The following is a 23,952-nucleotide window of genomic DNA, read 5'->3' as shown; positions in this document are numbered from 1 at the left end:
GTGTGTCTCGATTCTTTCAGTTATGCCATGAAGACAGCTGGTGATTTTTTTCTAATAAAAAGGCAAGATGCTTAGATATGTTTTTAACTAGCATTAAGTCTTTCCACATTTTTCATCAATGCTATTATTCTGAAGTCTTATTTAGAGTATTACTTTGAGATGTCAGCTTACATTATGATTTGAAGGCCAGGTTGCTAGTCCTTCCCTCCCCCCCGCCCCCCACAAATCAAAGGATTTAGATGTGAAATAATAATTATTACAATACTTTTTTCACTTATTTTCTTTCATTCAGCAGTCAGACTAAATGTCATAAAAAGGTTATATTTTAGATCTTGCTAATTTTAAAACTCTGTTTAACTATTAGCCTACTGGAAGTGAAAGAAGGTCCCCAAATGTGCTTCTCCCGCCAGTTCTGCCTCAGGTCTCACTCCTGTAGTGACCTCATTATTATTCCAGATTTAAGGATTTGGGGCTGTGCTGGAGGTTCAGGCAGTCAAACAGAGCCTGTGTCCTCGTAGTTGCAGATATTTATTATTTACTTTTCATTATTATTTACTAATTAATCAAATAAATCATTATAGAACAGTTCAGGGTGTTTGGCCTTTTACTTCCTGGGAAATAAGTCTTGCATTTTTGAAAACATATTTGTTTCCATTATGTAATAGAAATAACATTGTTGAATATCAAATACTTTTGATATAACGGATAGAAATAAGCCAAACCAACAGATCAGAAGGGTTTAGAGAACAAACCAGTGCATTTTTTTAGCTTTTGCTGGTATTTTGTTTCCTGCGTTTCCAGGAAAGGTTCTAAGCTCAAGAATTCCCGGGCATCAATCGGGAACTGGTTCATGGACCACTAGGTGTCAGTATTGTCTTTTGTTACCCTAGCAGGACGCAAATTGGGTTGTCTTGTCCTTGTCAGGGGTTTTTTGACTTTATTGGAATATAGATCTCAGACTTTCTGTCTAATAAGGAAGGACTATCTAGTCCAACCAGCTTACTTCACTTGGAGAAACGGAGTCATGGAAAAGGGACAGCTGATTCCTGTTCAGCATGCATTTTTTTTTCCCACCCCAGGTTTCCCAAACTGTCTTAAACTTAAATACCCATAGGGCTGGATTGATAAAAAGAGTCAAGTGGGCTCACCTTTGCCTAAGTAAGGAGTGATGCACTCTTCTTCCCCATAGAAATATGCTATATATGCTGTTTTCCTTTTTTTTTTTTTTTTAATCACTCCTCTTGGTGTATCTCTTTTTCTCCCAATATTGATATAAAGAAAATGTCTTCTGTTTTAAAACAACAAGTAAAGAAGACTGGAAAAGCATGGTGAAGGCCCTTGGCCACATGTTAGGGAACAATGGGGACCATCTAAGGGGCCAGTGGTGTTACATGCCAGCAAGGTGATGGGGTCCTAGCATAGGTGAATCTTCAGGTTTTTTAAGAAAAATGGGAAATCTGAATTCTTACACGAATTCTTCTTTTACATAAGATGACTCAAACTTATAAAAGACCATTGTGGGCTAGATATGGGACTTCTAGGATAACGAGCTATAATTTCTGTACTAACTCAAATGTTTTCTCTCCTGACTGGGATTCTTTGACTGCCTTTCCCAGTCTTGGCTAATTGGTTGGATTGGCTCCAGCCTGATGGAGGGAAGACCCTTGTGAGACATACAAGTGCGCTTGTCTTTTGGAATTGTTTCACTTTTTTATTCCGAGAGAAAGGAAAGGCTTTGTGCAGCTGCTTGAGGGGGTGGTATAGACCAGAAAGGTTAAACATCCAGACTTCACCTTCATCTAGGAGAGGTTGCGAACGTTTGATTACACTAAATATTCAGTGTTGGGTCATTTTCTGTTGTGAATGTGCTAGAGTGGGAGCCGTAAGAGGGAAAGCATCTAGTGGACTCTGCATCCCTGAGAATTTCCCCCTTTTATAGATGGGAAGGCTGAGAGGAGGAGATAGTAGTTCTCAGACTCACAGAGATAGTACAGGCTTTTGAGACAGTGTACTCCAGACAGCTTCATTTTACAAGTCAGGAAGGTGAAGCACAAATGGGGCACAAAAAATGCCCAACTCTAGGTCACGTGGCAGGGGACTCCTGCCCCCCCACCCCAGCTCTCCTGAATCCTGACCTGGTTCTCACTGGGAACTGGTGAGGAAGAGCATGCAGCCCAGCCATTGGACTGCACAGTTGTGTGCAAATATTCACTGACAACAGTGGTCAGGAGACAAAACAGTCATATGAAGGAAGGAATAGTACCTGGACCTGGATAGAATACTTATTTATACCTATAAAGGAATAGACTCTGCACAAATGCACAGGAAGCGGAATTTTTCGTTATTAAAAAAAAAAATGTTTAAGTTTGGAAATAAACTGGTTCTTGGTGTTTACCACTTGGCGTTTTTTCTGGTGTATTGGTATTTATTTAGCGAGCATTCTGGCAGCGTCAGCAAAGAAGGAGAATGTTATTGTAATCATCTGGGAAAATAACAATTATAAAGAAGGATGCAGGGTTGATACATGGACTTAACCTGCAGTAAGAAGGATTTAAGTTCGGTGCACAGAAGAATTTGTTGGCAGGAAGAGTGTCTTAAGATTAGAATGTGTTCTTGGCAGAGATGATGGGATCTTTTAAAATCCTATTATCGAAGCTATCGTAGTTCAGGCAAACCATCTACTCGTAGAATTAGCTTTCTAAAACATCAGTAGGATCATATGGTCGTCCTTTCTTAAAAACATATCTTACTTTTTTATTGTCACTTCCTGGGTTTGCCATGCAAGTCATTTCATAATGTGATCTAAGCTAATATTTGTTATCTGGAGGTAATCGAAATTAAAAAAATGAAAACATTAAAAAGCACAATCGTGATCAAATAAGATGAGGAAATGCCTAATAGTATGCCTTCCTCCTGGAGAATCACAAAGCCCACCTGAAAGGGTCAGAGAAATCCTGAAGAGGAGGACACTGTCCAAGCCGCTTGACCCAACCACACTTGCAAAGTGCCCCCCTCCACCTCCTGTCACTTCCTGCAGATTGCTCGAGCCCTGTTGAACTTTTCCTCAGATAAATACTATGCTTTTCCCTCTTTGCCTTGGCTGATAAACTTTTACTCGTTTTTAAGTCAGATTCAAATGCCAGTTTGATTATTTAGTTTTTTCTCCGAAGCGTTTCCAAACTCTCACGGAAAGGTGGGATACTTCTTTCCATAGTTGCATAAGCCCTTGTCCGTGTGTGCCTGTGACACGTATGTGGAATTACAGCATCCAGGGCTGCTTCCCTCTGAAACCTCGTCCTGTCCATCTTGGAATCCCCAATACCCAGTACGGCACCTGCTAATGGATGATGCTGAATACATGTTTGTTAAATGAATGGCCATCAGCCTAACTCCAGGAAAGAAAGCCTGGAATTAAGTTAGTGATTATCTTTCCTTCTCAGTGAACATTGACTAGACTTTTAGGGAAGGAAATGTTACCAAGTGCTTAATCTGTCCCGTGTGCTGGGTTGGGCATTTTCACATCAGGACCAAACATTTTTGGTGGAGCCCGTTGGTTCTGCATCCTTAATGTGGTCCTATCAGTGACAGGTAAGATGGGAGGACAGGCTTAATTCTATATCATCCCTCAAAAGTTGGATGAACATGGGAATATTTCCAACTGTTTGTGGATATCTTCAGGCCAGAGTCTGTGACAAGGTTAAGGCTCATGCACCTGCCTCTGACCTTCTGCTCACATGGATCTGTCCGAGCCACACTTATCTGTCACCTGCATTAGTGCATTTAGTGTCAGCCCTTCTCTCTTCCACTCTTGTGCTTCACTACCTATTCTCCGCACCACTTCTCACTGTGTTTCCGCCACAGCCACACTGGCCCCAATTCTGGTGCTTGAACACTGCGCTTTCTCCCCCAGCCTCAGGCCTTTCCATAACTGTGCCTCTGCTGGGAGGGTGGCTCTTCCAGGTCTTCACCAGGTGTGTTCCTTTTCATCCGTGAGTTCTCAGCGCACACACCACTTCTTCAGAGAAGCCTGCTGTCTTAGCTCCCCTCAGAGCCCCCTGAGACAGGAAGCAGTTACTTGGGAGGTGTAGGGAACACGGCTGGAAGTGGGAGAGTGACACGGGGAAGGCAGGGCAGCCAGTGGAGATCACCAGCTACCCCAGAGGGCCACTCAGCTGAATCCTGTGGGCAGCTCTTGGAATGCGTCAACCACACAGCTCAGAGTTAGCAACGGTGACGGTCAGGGGATCTGGATGTTGATATATCCACTCCCGTCAGCCATGGCAGGGGACCACTGTGGGATGGACAGGGCACTTCTCACTTCTCCTTGTGAGGCAGACAGAGCAGTGGAAATGATGCAAACACTGGCAGTTAGAAGCAGTCCTGAAGAGTCGTTTTCAAACCGTAGTGTGTGCACGTACCCTGGGGTTCTTGTTAAAATATGGCTGATTCAGGAGTTCTGTGAGGAGGCCTGAGATTTTGTCTCTCTGAGAAGCTCCCGGTTGATGACCCTTCTGATGTTCTGGGGACTGCACTGTGGGCAGCAGGCATTGGAAGCGCATTGCGAGGATAAGTGAGAGGCAGGAGAGTCTGTGATGCTTTCTGGTGCAGCTTCCTCCAGGCCCATCCTCAAGGAGGTCTCACCAGGGTCCCTCAATTTATTTGTGCAGCAAAATGCAGCCTGAACCAACAGTAGTATTTATGGTTCAGGTGACTTGTTCATTGCTGGTCTTCCCATTTGAAAACCGTGTTTCCACAAAAATAAGACCTAGCCGGACCATCAGCTCTAATGTGTTTTTGAAACAAAAAATAAGACTGGGTATTATATTATATTATATTATATTATATTATATTATATTATACCTGGTCTTATATTAAAGTAAGACCAGGTCTTATATTAATTTTGGCTCCAAAAGACGCATTAGAGCTGATGGTCCGGCTAGGTCTTATTTTCAGGGAAACACGGTATAAGTTCATGAGGGCTTCATTTGCCTTGTTGAGTGTTTCCCAAGACTAACCCAGCACACAGAAGAGTGCTCAGTAAATATTTGTTGCATGATGCAGCAATATTTTGTAGATGATATTCTTATAAACAAGCCTATTTTAGTGGTATATTTGTATATTAAAAAGGTTAGGACCTCATCCACTGAAAAAAATTCCATGATTAACACAAGTCACGCAGCAGTTTCAAGTATCATCAGTTATTCTGTCTGTAGCGGTTTTCCATTTTTCTTTTATTTATTTTTTTATTTTTTATTTTTTTGTTGTTGTTCTTTCTCCCTCTAAGAAATGGTAAAATTTCATTAGTAAGCTGTTCATGGTGCTCTGCCACCTGTTGTGTATGTGATGGTCATTGTGCCCCCTTTCTCACATCTGTGGTTTCCCAGCCATGGGCCCCTTACCCTGCAATGTGGCCTCTTGTCCAGTTAGTTCGCTTCCAGCATTTTTCTTGCTGTGCTTCTGCTGTAGCAAGAGCTGTGGGCACAAGTGGGTGGAGGGGACCTGATACCTGACAGAGGGGACATGCCTCGATAGCAATTTCATCTTTCTAGCCATCCTTGTCAGACAGGTGGTTGGGCGCCATACGGAATAGACCTTCCTCTGCCCACCCACTTCACAGGTGCTGGTAAAACGGGGGGTTCTCAGCATAGAAAAGATCACTCACTCACTGCACTCCTTCCCTCTCATTCCCTTGTCAAATACTTATTGGGAGCCTACTACGTCCAGGCACTCTTATATGTGTCGGGCTCCAGGAGTGAACAAGGCAGACAGGACACCCTGCCCTAATGGAGCTATTTCCTAGTGGAGCGACACAGGCGATGGTCAAGATAAGGAAGTACCGTGTTTCTCCGAAAAAAAGACCTAGCCAGACAATCAGCTCTAAGGCATCTTTTGGAGCAAAATTAATATAAGACCCGGTCTTATTTTTCTATAATATAAGACCGGGTCAATAATAATAATAATAATAATAATAATAATAATAATAATAATAATATAAAATAAAATAAATATAATACCCGGTCTTATTTTAATTTTTGCTCCAAAAGACGCATTAGAGCTGATTGTCTGGCTAGGTCTTATTTTTGGGGAAACACAGTAAGATATAAAGTGTACCAGATAGTGATAAATGCTATGGAGGAAAATGAAGCAGGGAAGGGAGGCTGAGAGAGCAGGGCGAAGAACTCTGCTTATGCAGAGCCATGGGAATGAGAGCCTGGGGCCTGGGGGCTGACCTGGAGGCCTGGGCTTGTATGGTGAACAGGGAAAAGGGCACGGCAGGAAGACCCAAACTCATGACCTCAGGGCAGAGAGTGAAGAAAAGGCAGTGAGTTTTGGCTGGGAGACAGGTGGAAGGTCTGGGAAAAACACATGCAGGCTCTCAAGTGTATGTATTTTAACAGGCAAAACACTTATATGGGTCAACATTTAAAAGATACAAAAGGATATCAAATTGTAAAATTAAAAGCCGGCTATTCTTATCCCATAGAAACTCAGTTCCTCTCCTTGGAAGCAATTTTCTAAACAGTTTATGTATTTTTTCAAGATTATTCAGGGAACTCTCACTTCATGAGGATTCTGTCAGTTAACGAGTATGTATATAACAGTTACACACATCAAATACAGTGTTAGTATAATAGTTTCCCCATTTCAATTTTAGAGACACTGTGATCGATTAGGCGATACCAAAGATCTCTGCAAGGCAAACCATTCTGTCAAATGCTTTAGCTTTGCTTCCCTTACGGCAACTACGTCCATCTTGTGATTAAATGCATAGACTGTGCAGACAGAAAAGCCAGGAAGCAAATCCTTGTTGTGTACATGTATTAGTTTTCTATTGTTGCTGTAAAAAATGATCACACACGTAGTGACTTAAAACAACAGAATTTTGTTATATTACAATCCTGGAGGTCAGGAATCTGAAATGGTTTCAGTGAGCTAAAATCTCAGGAGGTCTGTGCTACCTCTAGAGCAGGGGTGTCCAAACTTTTTTCAACGTTTTTTACCAAGGGCCATATGCGGTAAAATACACAAACAGCCGGGCCACTCACTCGAGGTGAAGTACGTATTGCCTCACCTGGTTTATTTAAGTAAACTAAATATATTTTTGGAATTTGCTGTGGGCCAATTAACAATGGATTGCGGACCGCAGTTGGCCTGTAGCCGCAGTTTTGACACCCCTGCTCTAGAGGGTCTAGGAAAAACCCTGTTTCTTTGCCTTTTCCAGCTTCTAGAGGTCATCCGTATTTCTTGGCTTGAGATCCCTTCTTCCTCCTTCAAAGCCAGCAATGTAACATCTTCAAATCTCTCTCTCTCACCTCCTCTTCCACAGTCGCATCTCCTCTCTGGTTCTGACCTGTTACATCCCTTTATAAGGACCTTTGTGTTACGTTTGGCCCATCCTGAGAATCCAGGATAATCTCCCCATCTCAAGATTCTTAACACATCTTCAAAATCCCTTTTGTTATGTAAGGTAACATATTTGAAGGTTCTGGGGATTAGGACGGGGGCATCTTTTGTGGGGAGGTTGTCACTATTCTGCTTATCACAGACTTAGGAAAGTTATTTAACTTCTAGGAGTCTGTTTCTTTATATGCAAAATTTTGATAAAACAAGACTAATCAAATTAAATAATGTATAAAAGCTCCTCTGGGCCCATAACCTGGACCAACAGCATCTTCTATAGCTCTGGTTTATTCGCTATGTGATCTTAGTTCCATCATGAGCTCTTGGAGTTCCAGTGTCCTTCTCTATAAAATGGGAAAAAGAATAATGACCTTCAAGTTTTATTCATGTAAATGTTCATTTACTCTAGCACAGTTTATTAAAGGATGATCCTTTCTTTACTGAATTGCAGTAATACCTTTGTTCTTTGTCATGTATTAAGTACCAACATATGTGTGGGTCTGTTTAAGAATTTTCTTTTTTTCCTTCTGGTTTATATGTATATTCTTGTGCCAATTCTATATCGTTTTAATTATGAAAGCTTTACAAAATAATCTTGGTATCTAGTAGAGTGTCTTCCAACTTTGTTCTTTTTTGTTTGCGCTTATCTTGGCTCTTTGCTTTTTCATATGCAATATATGTGTATATATATATATATATATGAACCAGTTTGTCAGGTTCCAGAAAAGAAAGAAAAAACCCACAAACCTCACTGGTGTTTTGATAGGGATTGCATTGAATCTATAGATGAATTTGGGAGGAAGTGACATCTTTGTAACATTTAAGCTTCCAATTCATAAACATGCTATATCCCTTCATTTATTTACATCTTCTTTAATTTCTTAGTAATATTTATAATTCTCTGTGTAGAAGACTTGTGTATCTGTTAAAATTTTCACCTCAATGATGGTGATTTTTGATGTTATAAATAGTATGTATACATATATTTACATTTTATGTTGATTCTTGCTCATATGAAAAATACAACTGAATTTAGTATGTTGATCTTATATTCAGTGATCCTGCTAAATCCATCTAGTATTCTATTAGTTTATAGATTCTTTCGTTTTCTATATATGCAATTAAGATGTTTGACACATTTTAGCTTTCCACTTCCAAATTCCATGATGTTTATTGCTTTTTTATGCCTTACATCATTAATCAGGACTCCTGTACAGTATTGAATAGAACAGATGATAGCTCGTGTCCTTGTATCTTTCTAGATAGCAGGGGAAATCTTTCAGAATTTTGTCATTAATTAAGATAGATATAATATCAGATCAAGGAAGTTTCCTTTTATTCCTAATTTGCTAAAGATTTAAAAAATTATTAATGGTATTTAATTTTATCAAAAGCATTTTCACTCATCTATTGAGTTGATCAGATAATTTTTCTGTTCATGCGGCAAATTACAATGATGGATTTTCAAATTTAAACCAAACTTGTATGCTTGGAATAAACCCAACTTAGTCTTAATGTATTATCTTCTATACACTGATTGGTGGTTTTGATTTTGCTAATATTTTCTTAAGATTTCTGTGCTTAAAATCTTAAACGTGAGAGAGACTGGCCTAATATTTTGCTTTCTAATAATGTCCTTGTCAAGTTTTGGCATCAAGTTTTGCTGACTTTATAAAACCAGTTAAAAAGTGTTCCCCTCTTTGTCCCTACCCCCCACTGCCCCATTTTTTGGTGTAATTTGTGTGATATTATTATTATTTCTTCTTTAAATGCTTGGAAGAAAACCACTGGTGAAGCCAGAGGCTTGGAGTTTTGTCTGTTAGAAGATATTAAAGAATGGATTAAATTTCTTTAATAGACACAAGACTGTTCAGATTTTGTTAAATGTGATTTTTAAGGAATTTATTCATTTCAACCACATTTTCAAATACATCGGCATCAAATTGTTCAAAATAGCCTCGTTATCTCTTTTGAAATTGAGTATAATTTACATAAAATAAAATGAGTAATCTTAAGTGTGCAGTTCAGTAAGTTTTTATAAATCAATCAAAGTTACAGATCACTGCAGAAAGTTCCCTCATATCCCTTCCCAGTGAATATTCATACCCCCTCTACCCAAGATAACCACTATTCATGTATCACAATAAATCAGTTGTACCTGTTCTTGGACTTTATATAAATGAAATCACACAGTATTTATTTTGCGTTTGGCTGCTTTTGCTGAATGTAATGTTTTTGAGATTCATCTGTGTTATGTTTGTCAGTGTTTTTTTTAATTGCTGTACGGTATTCTATTGTATAAAGATAACACAATTTTTAAATCCATTTTTTTGTTAATGTCTTGCAGGGAAGTTATTCATTTTAATTATCTTTTCAAAGAACCAATTTTTTTTGCTTTTTTAAAAAAATTTCATTAATTTCTGCTTTTCATTTCTACCTCCCTACCTGTTTTTTAGCTTCTTGAGAAAGAAGCTTAAATAATTGATTTTAAACAAGTTTCTAACATGTGCATTTAAAACTATTAAAATTTTCTTTAAACCCTATTTTACTTCTATTTCACAGATTTGGCATGATAAATTTTCATTGTTTTTCCTTCAAATTATTTTCAAATTTTAAATATTACTTCTTAATATTTAACAAAAACAACTAGAAAATCTCCCCATGTTTGAAAATTAAATAATGTATTTCTAAAGAACCCATAGAAATACATTATTTAATTTTCAAACATGGGGAGATTTTCTAGTTGTCTTTGTCATTTATTTCTGGTTTTAGTCTATTACGGGCAGAGAAAATATGCCTCTTTAGCACTAATAATACTTCTTGTACTATTCGTAGTTTTTTATTAGTACGCCTACACCAGCTTTATTTTAATTAGTGTTTGCAATATCCTTTTATTTTTACTCATTCTGGTTCTTATATTTTAGGTGTGTGTCCTGGAAGCAACATATGGTAGAGTTTTGTTCTTTATTCTCTAAGTTTACCATGTTTATGGTTTTATAGTATATTTAGTCCATTTATATTTAATTATGATATATTTGGGTTCAAATATATCACAATTATTTTACTATGTTTTCTATTTGTCCCATCAATTCTTTTTTCTGCTATTTTTGTCTTCTTTTGAGTTGACAAAATATTTTTATAGTCTTGTCCCTCTATTGTCTTATTAACTGTACATTCTTTTATTTTAGATTTTATACTAAAAATTGCAAAATAAATGTTTGACTTATTCTAACTTAAATTTTACTTTGACCACTTCAAGGGTAAATCAAGCCTTAAAACCTTTCACTACATTCACCATTTTCTCACCTTTTGTGTTATTATTGTCACATTTTAAAATTATGTATAAAATACATTCAGTCATATGTATATATGCGTGTGTTATACACACACATACACACACATATATATAATTTATTCCCATAAGATGTGTTTTATTAAATAGTCAATATTTGTTTAGATTTATTCACATATTTACCCTTTCTGGTGCTCTTTATTTATTTCTGCATTCCTGTACTTCTTCTACCGGGGTTCATCTTCCTTCTGCCTAAAGAACTTCCTTTAGTATTTCTTTAATGCTACTGTGCTAGTGGCAAATTTTCTCAATTTAGGGGGGATTATCTAGAAACATTTTAATTTTTTCTTAATCCCTGGCTTCCTTGGTCGCCCTGAGATAATTTATTTGGGTCTTCTCCACCTAATAAGATTGACAGACCTCCTGATTGCCACTTTTTGTTCACCTAAGAATTGCAGTTGTACTATGGAGGGAAAAAATGACAAATATAAGGTTTTTCTCAATACATTTTTCTTTTCTTCAAGATCTTGATCTATTGAATCCTGGCTGCCTTAATTGCTCTCTGATGAGAACAGAGTTGTTGTTTTTTTTTTTTTTCCTTTTATTTTACCTAGCTTTTATAGTTGTTGATGGGAAGTTTAGTCTGAGTCAGGCCTCTCTGTAATAGCTAGAAACAGAACCCACAAGTTCTTGCTTGTTTTTCATAATACATATAGATTAATAAGAAGTTTCTCCTCATCCGCATGGTGACCTTTCCATTATTTTCCCACAGCTCCTATAAATCCCGTTGAGTCTCCTTTCTCTAGATTAAATAACTAAATTTCTTCAGTTCCTGTGACATAATTTCCTGATCCCTCACCCTTCTGGTTCTCAAGTTTATCTTTTATTTTTGAAATGGGGAGAAGAAAGATTATGATTCTTGGTGTTAGAGTCAAATAGGGTTACTTTTAATTCCTAGGTCAGTCTCATATTAATTGCTAGGCCACGGACAAGTTAATTAAGCTTTTGACTTTTCATTTGCAAGATAAAGGATGTTATCCAGGTTGCAGTTTCGTTTGAATGAAAAGAGCACCTGGATTATAGTAGACACTCAATAAAGGTGGCTGCTGCAGTTGCTTTCATATTTGTATACTTGTTATCTCCCAGAGAGGGAATATATTGAGGATAAATTCTTCATGTTGTTGTTACATGTTTGCTACAATCTTGTGTGTTTCTGTTCTTTACATGTACCTGGTTTAGTTATCTCATTCCATAAAACCTATGGGATCATCCTCAAAGAAAGAATAATCCTGAAATATGTTTTTACCTCCCTCTTAGTACCGCCTTCATCTTGCCTGAACTAACATAAATGGGAGGAAAGATGTTTCTGAAAAAATGTGACTGCAGGAATACTATTTAAACAGTAAAGTGTTCCTCCCCCCTTTCTAGAATGATCCTTTATCAGGATTTCACTTGGCTTTCCTCTATTTTACAACAGAAAATTAATAAATATTTTAGATGCAATCTTAACCTAAGGTCAGCAGCAGCTGCTGTGTACTTGTTTGAAAAGGCTGTTTTCTTCCTCTCATTTCTGACCTGTCTGAATCCCGTTATCAGTGCCTGCACATTTTCGGTAACTGATTGTCATTACATTGTAAGGACGCTGCCTGGATGATTGCTCCCCAACCAGAGATGCCAGCCAGCTGAAACATACCAGGAGAAAACAAAGGACATTCCTGACTTGGGGAAAAATGGAGCAGGAGAAATTTGCATGTGTTTGACATTTATATTCTTTTGAGTAGCTTTTGTCTCTTTGAAAATTCCCTGAACTTACTACCTCAAGCAGAAGAATGCAATCTAAATGTAAGGGAGAAAAGAGAGCCTGCTTTGAAGATGGAGAGTAGTATATAGAATTAGAGGTTCTTTTCTCTCTTTTAAGGCTTTTTTCTGGTATGGAAAAGGACAGAGTTGTAAAATTAATAAGGATACAATTACTTTAATTTCTGATGTGTTGGGGAGTAATTCTATTAAACTATAATACATCTATAGGCTTGTTATGCCAGTGCTTCCTCATAAAATCTTTCTATCTCACCTTTGCACAGGTAATTTTTGTATTATTGATCACATATAAAGGGAATGCCTTAAAGGAATATAACTTATGTAGGGAGTCTCCGTGTGGGGACAATAGAGGTTTATTTGCACTCCAAGCTTCTGATCTCAAATGGTAGAATTTCATATCAAGACTGATAAGCCCAAGTGATTAAACCCCAGAGGCAGCACTAGTGCCCTGGCCTCAAACTTTATTTCACTTCTGACAGATGCAGAGCTCATCCGTTGGTGCACGCTCTAGAGAATAAGATGAGTGGAAACTTATTTTCTAATGAAAGCTTGGCAGAAGAGGGTGATCCTTTTAGATCAATACATTACACACAATTTTCTTTTCTCTCTTTTTTTTTTTTCACACAATTTTCAATACCAGAGATTACCTTGATCGATGTGAAGCCATGGGTACCTTCTACTATTATCTTGCACCCTCAATACCTGAGATACCTAAGAACTCAATACCTGGACTCATGCTGTTTATAGAGTTAAAGCAGTTTCTAAAAATTCAAAAAAGCAGTTATAGTTAAAGCAGCTAGCTTTTAAGTTTTTCAAAACCTTTTTTCAATTTTGTTTTCTTTGGGAGCCCAATACATAAACGGTAATTGTTAAGAAGAGATAAGCAGGATGCTAACCCAATGTCCTGTCCTTTTGCTTTCCCCTTCATCCTGGTGAAATGCCAGCTGTATCTCACCAGAGTCCCACGGGCTCCAGGAAGCAGAGTTTGTAAAACACTAGTCTAAAGAAGTCAAATAAACATGTTCATTATTAGAGGAGGATTGCACTGGCTAGGCATGACTTCTAGAGGCCAAGTGAAATAACACCATCATTGGGAGAAGTGTGCTTTTCTGTTGTGTGTGGGTTTTTTTTTTGTGTGTGTGTTTTTTTTTTACGAAATTAACTTTTTTCAGAAAGATTTGATAGTGTTTGAATTTTATCATTTCCATTCTGATATATCCCCAGAACCTTTTAAGAGTCTGAAAGAGATTGCTAGGGATCATGTGAATACTTTTCTATTTTCTCATCTTCCAAATGGCTTAGAGTGATTTTTCTCTTACTCCATCCACCTATATGCAGCCATCATTAATGGGCATGTTTGGCGTCTTGTAAATTTCTGTGAATTTTAATCTGGGCTCCATGTATTACAAAGGACATAGCTGACTGGTATAAAATCTGTTTTTACAAACTGAGGTGACTTTGTCTCTAGCTTATGAAATCTATTGCATATGGGTAGGGGGCTGCAGGAGAGATGAGAATCCCTGAAGAACCACAAAATTGTACGTGTTTCCAGAATTTAAGACTGATCATTAGATGTGGGCCTAATAAATCCTAATCAGGATTTTTTTGAATTTGAAATGACTCAAACTCTGACAGTGGCTTAAGCAAAAGGAATTTATTGGCTCACATAACTGCAAAATCTAGGAGAAGGGCTGTCTTCACGGTTTGCATAGTGTTATCTGTTTTTTGCCACTCTTGCTCTCTGTGTCATATTTCTCTAACGGAGCTAGCCACAATGTTTTCTCTTCAGATTGGATTCCTCCAGACATCAGGTATAGGGCAAGGTAGGGGAAGTGGCATCACTGCAACAGTTTTGGGCTTAAACCAACCCAATTAAGCAGCCCCAGCAGTAAGAGAGAGAGTTTCTTTTCCTAGCATCAGATTACAAAATCCTACAGAAGATGCTCTTAGCCAGTTTGGGTCATGTTTCCACCTGTGGGCCAGTCAATGGTTAGGGAACATGAAGATATTCTTTTCAGTTCTGTATCCCTACAGAATATTCTTGGCATTTACCTCATTCCCTCAAGGTTTTGGTCAGCTATTCTGGCTGTCATTTAAGAATGATGTTTTACTATATTATTCCTCTGAAATAATATTTGTATTTTTCCCGGACCCCTCCAGAGTCTTTACCCAAATGGTTTGGCAATAAAAATACAGTGGCTACTTGGGATCAGTGTGGCTCTATGAGGAAGAATGAGGAGCCAAAATCACAGCGAAACCAACCAAGAAGTCTGCATGGGGTGAAACAATAAGTATAGTCTTTCCTCAAGTCAGTAACCCAGAAATGGCAAATACTTAGCGTGTAGACTACTACTACCCTTCCTGAGCTCATGGCAGACATCAGTAACCAATCATACTGCTATTTCTGCTAAGCCTGGACATAGCCTCAGAATCTTTTCAAAAGAGCCCTCCAAGAACTCAATATTGATGTACAAAATATGCTTGTTTAGCCTCCCTGGGATAACCCCAAAGTGTCAATACTTCCCCAGTCTCTCTTATTCTTCTCCAACATTCAGAACCTTAGGGACATCTTGAAAGTTTTTAAAATATGTGAATTTAAATTTCCTAGTAAGTCCTGTCTGTTGGAATGCCAGGGAGCTGCTTTAGTTGTTTTTGTCACATTTAAACGAATGAGGCAATTGACTAATGGAAAAGACCTAGGATTACGAGACAATAAATAAGCTCTGGGAGTGTTTTCTTCTAAAATCTATTCTTACAATGCTGTTACTGGATGCTTGACAAATTCTTCCTGATGTTAAGAAAGAAACCATCTACCCACTTCACGTTGACACGACCCTAGTATTATACTGTCTTCGTCAGGATCACTTCACTCTTTCAGAAAATGCTTTCCCAGGAAGATGAATATTGAAAATAATTTCATTGTACATTCTGAAGATCCATGAACTCTCCAACAGAAAAACATAAAACATTAAACAAATTTATACCCTAAGACCCGTTGAACATGTCCCCTCAAAATTCTCATTATGCTGTGTCTGTGCCCACCAATCCTAACCAAGCTCCTCACATTGAAAGACATGCTTAAAAGGATACTTCAAATATCATGAATGCCCCCACTTTGCCCTTCTCCATTTGTGAGGATACAAACACTCTTTTAAGGTAGTGTTCTCCCTTCCCACAGTAAGAAAAAACTCAACTTTGTCTTATCAGGTTGTTTGGGTGATATTTTGGGGAGCCACTCTATGACAGTGTCAATAGCTACTGAGTTATATACGTTGAAGTTCAGGTGACTACAATAAACAATTATGGGGCGACTTTGATGTGTAAAGCACCTAGAAATTCAGTGGAAGAGGCTCAGATGATGCGTAAGACGCCCCTCCTGTCCTTTAAATCCTCACAAACTAATGGAGGTATGTAAGGCATGTAAGTGCAATACTAAAAAAATATTATCAGGTGGTTTTGAGAGAAAGAATTTAATTGAAATAGAATATCTCAGAAGACAACTTACAAGAAGTGTGTCTGAATTTCACACTGAAACAAGGCTAATATGTCAAAAGGGGAATGGGAGTGGGGGAGAACATTCTAGACTGAGGAAATAGCATGAGCCAAGGGCAAAGAAGTGGAAAAGTTCAGAGTGTATCCCCACAACTCAAGTAGACCTGTGGGCTGGTACAAATAGTGAGAAATGAGGCTGGAAAGTTGGATGCAGATTAAGCATTATGTTACGTACTTGGAATGTCCGGAACGAGTTCTAGGTTTTATTCTGTATGCAGTGAGTGCTTTTTTTGAGCTCACCCTCTCTTTTCTCCCCCCTTACCTTCTCCCTTCCTCTCTCTCTCCCTCAGGTTATCTGCCTCTGTTTCTTGCTCCTCCATTTCTTGTTCTTTCTCCTTCTTCCCCTTTCTCTCCACTACCTACAACCCCTCCTGTGTCTGATCCCCTCCTTTTCCCTAATCTAATCTCATTTTATTATCTTTCACATCTCTTTGGCTCATAATCTGTTGTTCTATTTGTGCTCTCCAGCATTCAGGTGCTCTCTCTCTCTCTCTCATGTTTCTACACCTTGCTCTTGTTCCAGCTTTTCTCCCCATCCCACTGTCTAGTTATCCCATTGCTATTAGATGTTTTCCTCTCTGTGGTCCCTGTCCCTTTGATTCTTGCCTGAGACCCTTGGCCCTGACCCGTGGGCCCCAGCCTCTCTCCCTCACTTGCCTTCTATATGTATATTGTATTCATTCTTTCTTACTGCAGCTGCTCTTTCTCTGTGTGCCTAGGAAGATGGCATCTTATTTCCAGACACATGACCCAAAGGCAAGATCTCTTTTTTTGTCCTTCAAATTGAACTGTCCCTGGAAGGGCCCTGGATGGCCAGCCTTGGTTTATGTGTCTGTCTACCCCTGGATCAATTGTGGTGGCCAGGAGAATGGGTACTGATAGTAGCAAGGTTTTCTTCCCACACAGAAGCCAGGGGCTGGCAGCCCTTCCAGAACCACAGAGACTAGGAAGGGATGGCACTCCCAGGTACCCATGCTGGACAGCAGGAATTGATGTTCACTTTGTGATTATTACAGTTCCATTTTACATGTGAAGAAAGAGACCCAGGATATTAAATGAGTCTCCTGGTCACCACCACCCCTATCTGAAGTGATTTCAAATCCATTTATTAATCTCTGTATGATGCCCTCATTCTTTCATTAATTATAAATGAAGGGTCTGCTGCAGCCTCTCCACTGCAAATGTAACCAGTGATTTTGGAGAGCATTTGAATTATGACAGTTGACCTGGTCTGCCTCCCCCTTCCTTCCACTTCCTTCCTTCCTTCCTTTCTCTTTTCCTGTATATCTCGAAGAGAACAACTGAGGAGAGGGAACACAACTCTTACCTACTTAGGTTCTTCAGTTTACTTTTTCTTCTTTTTAAAGAATAACATTCTAACATTTCTAAGTGCCAAATTTCTTAACATTGAAGTATCCACCTGCCAGGATGCAAGAGTCTATCTGGAAAGATTGGTGAGAGATTCTGTGAAGATCAGACAAGAGAGTGATGTTTTTTATCAGAAGAGAGTAATGCCGCAGGCTGTATATTCTAATGTCTAAGTAAATAAGCAGCATATCATATTTTTTAAAAATCAAGATTAAACCTTTAAGCGGACGCATCATGTGTCAAAACAGAAGAGAAAATACCTGCTAATGTCTCAGACGTTGAGAAAAATGCCGTTGGTAAACTATAATTTATTTTACATTGGAGAAGAGGTATATTGTTGTTGTCCATTATAATGTGTCTTTAATGGATTTATTTCTAAATAGAAAAGGAATAAATGCGTTTTTGAAAAAGTTTGGAAAAGCAGCTAACAGTGAGTTAGAAGCAGAAAGCATTAAGAGCTGGAGGGATCTTCCTTGGCCTTTTTCTTTTTCTAGTAATGTGTTCACATGCTTCAAAATATGCTGTTACTTTAATTTTGCATTATATGATTTTCAGTTAATTTATACGTAAAATTGTAAATTTACTCCCGTTTCCTGTCATTCACACTCTTAGACAACATGATTTTTAATTATTGTGTAGATTATCGTAGTATGGTTGTACCATGATCATTTATCATTTCTCTGATGTTGTCCCTCCATGTGTTTCTAGCTTTTCCTCAATGATAAGCTGCCATGAACAACTTTAGGACTCAGTTGGGTACATTTTCCCTGTGAGTTATGATTTTCCCCCCTCACTTCCAGGATGTGCGTGTGTAGTCATAAAGTCTACAATGCTGTTCTATAAGGAATATTTTAAAAATGTTATTTATATGAATCGAATTCTCACTCTGAGGCTATGTTCCTCTAATGCCAACAGAAACAGGAAAACTTGAGAATCAAGACATTCCCGACACAGGGGAACTTAGTTTAAAAAAAGAAAGAAAAAAAGAAACCTTTTATAAAACATTTCAGACTTTCCCCTAAAGGTCAGAGGCTTATGTAACAAATACCCATCCGAATTTATCAAATCTTAACATTTTGTTGTATTTGCTTTAGCTATCTGGATGTTTGTTTAAGAAACCAAACCATACAAATACAGTTCAAGCTCACTTTTGACCCCTGCCCAGAAGTACCCACAATCCTAAAGTGGGTAAGAACACTTCCTATCCATCTATCCATATTTGTGTGCTTTTTTTCACATACGCAGGTATTCAAAAATGGTATTTTTGTGTGTGTAAATTTTTTATATCAGTATTGTCCTATTGTGCGTATCATCCTATTCTTTTACTCAACGTTATGTTTTGAGATGTTTACCTGAGGGTCTATCGTGTTAACTGTGGTATAATATCCTCATTGTATAAAAATACAAGTTATTTCCCCATTGTCTTATTGATGGCTGGTTAGATCTTCTCCTCTTAGTGTCCTATGACAAACCACTGCTCAGTAACTGACTTCATGTATCTCATTTTGCCGTGTGTCATTTTCTCGTGGGGACACACCTAGAAGTGGATTTGCTGTGTTCAAGGGCAGGCACACCCGCAACCTTGCTACCTACTGACTGCTTCCCTAAGTGACTATAGCTTTACTCCCACTGCTTGTGTATGAGAACCATCATTTTCCCTCAACCTTGTCCACACTCTGGTCCCATCTCCTATTTCCAGCCAGTCTGAGGAGTATGCAGTGCTGTTTCTTGGTGGCTTGAACTTGCATTTCCTTTCTGACTGGTATTGCGAGTATGACGGAACATCTTGTCTTGTATTTACTGGTCATTACGGTTTCCTCTTCAGTGAGTTACCTTTGCCCACCCCCGTTTTCCTTACTGTTGGGTTGTTTGCCTTGGACTTTATCTAGAGATGATGTTCATATATTCTTGATAGTAGTCCTTTGTGGAAAAAAAAGCTTTTTAATATCTTTTTTCAGTCTGTGGCTTGTCTTCGTACTTTATTTATGGACTTATTTGTGTTACAGGAGTTTTAATTTTAAACTAATCAAATTTGTAAATCTTTTATTGTTAATGTTATCTATAAAATCCTTCTTATCCTGTTTTAAGAAAAACATTTTTATAGTGTATAGTTATAGTTTCAGCTAAATGTTTTAAGGCGTGTTATTCCCATTGAGATCGTCACTCATTTAAAGCACATTTCAGTAAATGTTCTGAAGTAGAAATGTTATTTCCAGTTTTCCATGCAGGAAACAATTTCCCCAATATAACTTACTGAATATGCCATCTTTTCCACCAGTTTGAAATGCCACTGCTGTCATGCTCCAATTTTCCATATATGGGTTTGCTTATGGGCTCTCTCTTGTGTTCCACTGGTCTATTTGCCTGTCTCTGCTTCAGTAAAGCACTATTTTAATCACTATAACTTAATAGTAACTCTTACAGGTAGAGCTCTCCTACCTTATTACTCTTCAAAACTGTTTGAGGTATTCTTGGCCCATTAATCTTCTATAAATTTTAGTATCAGCTTGTAAGAGAAGAAGCTTTAGGATTTTTGCTGAAATTGTATCAAGAAACAATGGATTACTTTGGGGAAAACAGACATTTTTGTAATCTCGAATCTGCCCGTGTAGAAGCATGGAATATCTCTCTACTTATTGAAGACCCTTATGTTCTACAATAACATTTCATAATTTTCTTCTGGTCCTGGGCATCAGCCACCCCGAAGTTTTAGTCTTAACATGCTTTGCATTTTCATCAGTTTCTGCTTTATACCACGTTCACCTTGGTTTAGGGACCATCTTATCACTTTTTATATTTTTTCCTGTATTTCATTTTGATCTGTGTTTAGATCAGAGTGTGGGTCTTCACCTGCAAGCTCATTCCATCTCCTTGACTGGACGTTGAAGCATAGGAATCTCCTGAAGTGGGGGATTCTGTTCCCTGGGCTCCAGCCTTCTTGGGCAATCCGTGGTAGGCCATATCCTGGCTTCTGAAATTTTGGCCCCTCTCTGGTATGGGGCAGTGTGAAGTGTCTTCTCCCAGTTACCTCTGACTTCTGTCCTGTTCTTATTAACCTCGTGGATCTCTATACTCTATTGTTAGCCTCAAAGGCATTCCTTGTATCCTTTGGTTCTTTTATTCTAGTCCCTGATGGTCAATGAACGAGGCCACCCTTCACACCTAAAAACAGCGTTCTCATCTCCTGGAGGACAGATGCACATTCAAACTGTCCTAGCAGACGACAGGCAACACTCACATTCTATGTCTGATTCACAGAACATGAAGACGAGCAAAGCAGTTGATTCAGTCTTTCTAAGCAATGAAGCTTGCCACTCTTCTTTCAGGACTTTCTGTGTCCTCTCCTGGAATTCTTTGCTTCTAGCTTTTTATGTGCCTGACTTCTTTGCATCAAATTTCCACTCAGATGTCCCCTCTTCGGGGAGGGGTTTAATTGCACATTTTTTGGTGTCTGGAAATTATCATGATTTTTTTGTTTAATTTTGCATTACCTCTTCCTATTACCGTGTTTCCCCAAAAATAAGACCTAGCCAGACAATCAGCTCTAATGCATCTTTTGGAGCAAAAATTAATATAAGACCTGGTATCATATTATATATTACATTATATTACATTATATTATATTATATTATTATATTATATAAGACCCGGTCTTATAGTAAAAATAAGACTGGGTCTTATATTAATTTTTGCTCCAAAAGATGTATTAGAGCTAACTGTCCAGCTAGGTCTTATTTTCAGGGAAACACAATAGATGGTAAACTCCAGGACGGTGGAGGCCATGCTTGACTTGTTCTTACACCCCCGCAAACACCTAGAAGCATGGCCAGCACTTAGCACATGCTCATTAAATATTTGGCCAATGAATGGATGGGCTTGTCCTGTCCATGATTTAGAACTGGTCGCTCTGATGATAAATAGTTCCCAGAACACTTGGGGAATCACCAGACGTGAGGACTAGTGGAGATCACTCATCTGATAGGAAGGAACTGAGGCTCAAGGATTCTCACAGTCAAATAATTAGTGGCCAGACAGGAGACAGCGTTAACTTTCTTTTCGCTGTGCTACAGCAGCTGATTCTGAAAGGTGTACTGGCACTTGGGTTGGAGTCCCTGCCACATGGTTGGTATTCAGTAAAGACAGACACACCGAACACATTCTAGATCTGCCTCTCCTGCTTTTACACATGTAGACTGGGCTAGTCACAAAGTCTTTCTGGGACTCCGTTTCCCCATTTGCAAGATGATGTATGTCTTACTGATTTTATAATGTTACTGTGACAATTAAGTGGGATAATTTTAAAGGATTATTTGGTAATCAAATAAAGTCCCTGTTTGGCAGATGCAGAAAAAAAGGAAGCATACAAGGAAGGTCACTGTCTGCGCCAACTGTACTTATCGTACAGACTAAAGAAAGACTGATGACCTGGGGAAGGAGACACGATACCCAAAGGAAGAGTTAAAGGCAAGGAGAAAGCATGAGGAAAGTACCATCATGGTGGAAGGAGTTGGGGAGTGGCCACTTTCTATTTCTTTGTGAAAAGTTGCTGTAACTCTCAGAATCATGACACCGCTGTCCGAGGATGAAATCAATAATGCAAATTTTAAAATGTATGTCAGAGATCTGTCTGAGATAGTGTGAAATCACCAAATGCTCATCCAAATGGAAAATAAAAATAAGGTGTTCTGAGTGCTCTGGTTTATCATTTATTGATAACATTTCTTGTTTCTCTCAGTCATGTGGATGTCGTAGGGGCAAGATGGGTGTCTGAACCAGAGCGGGTTCTAGAAGGAAATAGGGCTGGTAAGTGGGTGCTGTGTTGGCTATCACCCCAATCTTCTACAGCATGGACTCGGGGCTGGATTGCATCAAAATGGAGAAATTGCCTCTGGAAAACCTGATTTTACCAGTAGGAGGTCAATGGTGACCTTTTTTCCAGAGAATAATATCTATTAGCAGTAAAGGCTAAAATTAGATTGGAGGATACTTATAAGGGTGTATACTGAAGAAGTGAATATAGGCTTTTCAAGATTTTGGTGAATGTCTTGGGGTGGGCAGGGTTGAGAGAGCACTTTTGGGTCGGTGTATCACAGGAGAGATTTGACTATGTTGGTAGGCAAAATATAACAAGATTCAAGACAAGAAGGAAGGGATTCAAAAGAAGAAATACTTCTTCCTTAAAGGAAGAGCATAAACTATACAGATAATGCTGAGGAAGACTAAAGAAAATAATTGAGTAGGGATGGTTGAAAGTATTCGGAACCGACTGTCGAGATCAGAATTTACTGGCATTCTTTATGAGGGAAACTGGTCTTAGACACAGTTTCCTCTCCTGCTTTTACACATGTAGACTGGGCTAGTCACAAAGTCTTTCTGGGACTCAGTTGGCACCAAAACCAATGCTGTTTCTCAGTGTCTGTAACCATTACCCTGTGTTAAGCCCCTTTCCTGTAAAGAAACACAGTTTGGTTAGAGAATACTCATTTGGCTTGAAGGGGAAGGATTAATGGAGATAAACTTGTTTGGCCAGATTACAGTTTTACAGGTATTTAGCTTTTAAAGCTTTGAAAGAGTAGAGAAGGACCCTGTGGTAACTGTGTATAGTAGTGGACAGGGGGTTAATTATTGGGTTCTGGAGGCTTTGGTGGATTATCTCTTATGGAGTCTTTTATAGAGAGGAAAAGGATTAGTCAGATGTTGGAGGGGGAATCGTGAATTGCAGTATCATGGGAACTAAGGGAGACAGGTTATGAAGCCCAGAAATCACGGAGGGATGGGTTTAAGATATACCAAATCTGTATGAAGCCATTTGAAATTAGAATATAAGATCTAACTTAGCGAAACAAACCTGGAATGTTGAGGCTGGAGGAAGTTGTGAAGTTTGGGGATGAGAGTGAATTAAGATAGCAATGATCATAAAGGGTCTCCAAGACTGGCCTGTATAAATTATTACTGTCGCATTTAAGGCAGCTATTCATTTCAAGTTGTGGCAAAAAGAAAAAGTTTCCTTTGGTTCCCCTTCAAGTGTCTTGAAAGGGGGAAGGGTTGGGCTCTTCCCACCTGGCTGTTGCTTGAAGCTCAGTAGGGGAGCTAAGTTCCTACAACCTTGGTGCCCAAGTAGAGCTTAGATGTGTGGCTTGTTTGATGTCAGTTCTGTAGTAGAGCTTTGTAACCATCACAGGGACCAAGGGAACATTTTCAAAGAGCTCATCCTTCTGTGAAATGGAAGGAGAGGCCCCTTAAATCCTCAGGTGTTCTCTATGTTGAGAGGTCTTTTCAAATTTGACCCACTGGCTGACTTGATAAATGGACTGAAAATTGACAGTTAAATAATTTATTTTTGGTTAAGCTTGAAAGTGATTTTTGTTCATTCATTTTGAAAAATTAATGGTTATAAAGTAACCATGCTTAACAAAGTTTAGGAAAACAGAAATAAACTACCATATTCATATTACCTTAACACTGCAACTTAAAATTGTTAGTGGTCCCTTTTCATCCATAACAATACATATATATATATA

This window comes from Rhinolophus sinicus, linkage group LG10, assembly GCF_036562045.2.
Source record: "Rhinolophus sinicus isolate RSC01 linkage group LG10, ASM3656204v1, whole genome shotgun sequence".
Classification (NCBI taxonomy): Eukaryota; Metazoa; Chordata; class Mammalia; order Chiroptera; family Rhinolophidae; genus Rhinolophus; species Rhinolophus sinicus.
The sequence above is the reverse complement of the archived record's forward strand: the minus strand, read 5'-3'. Positions refer to the sequence as shown.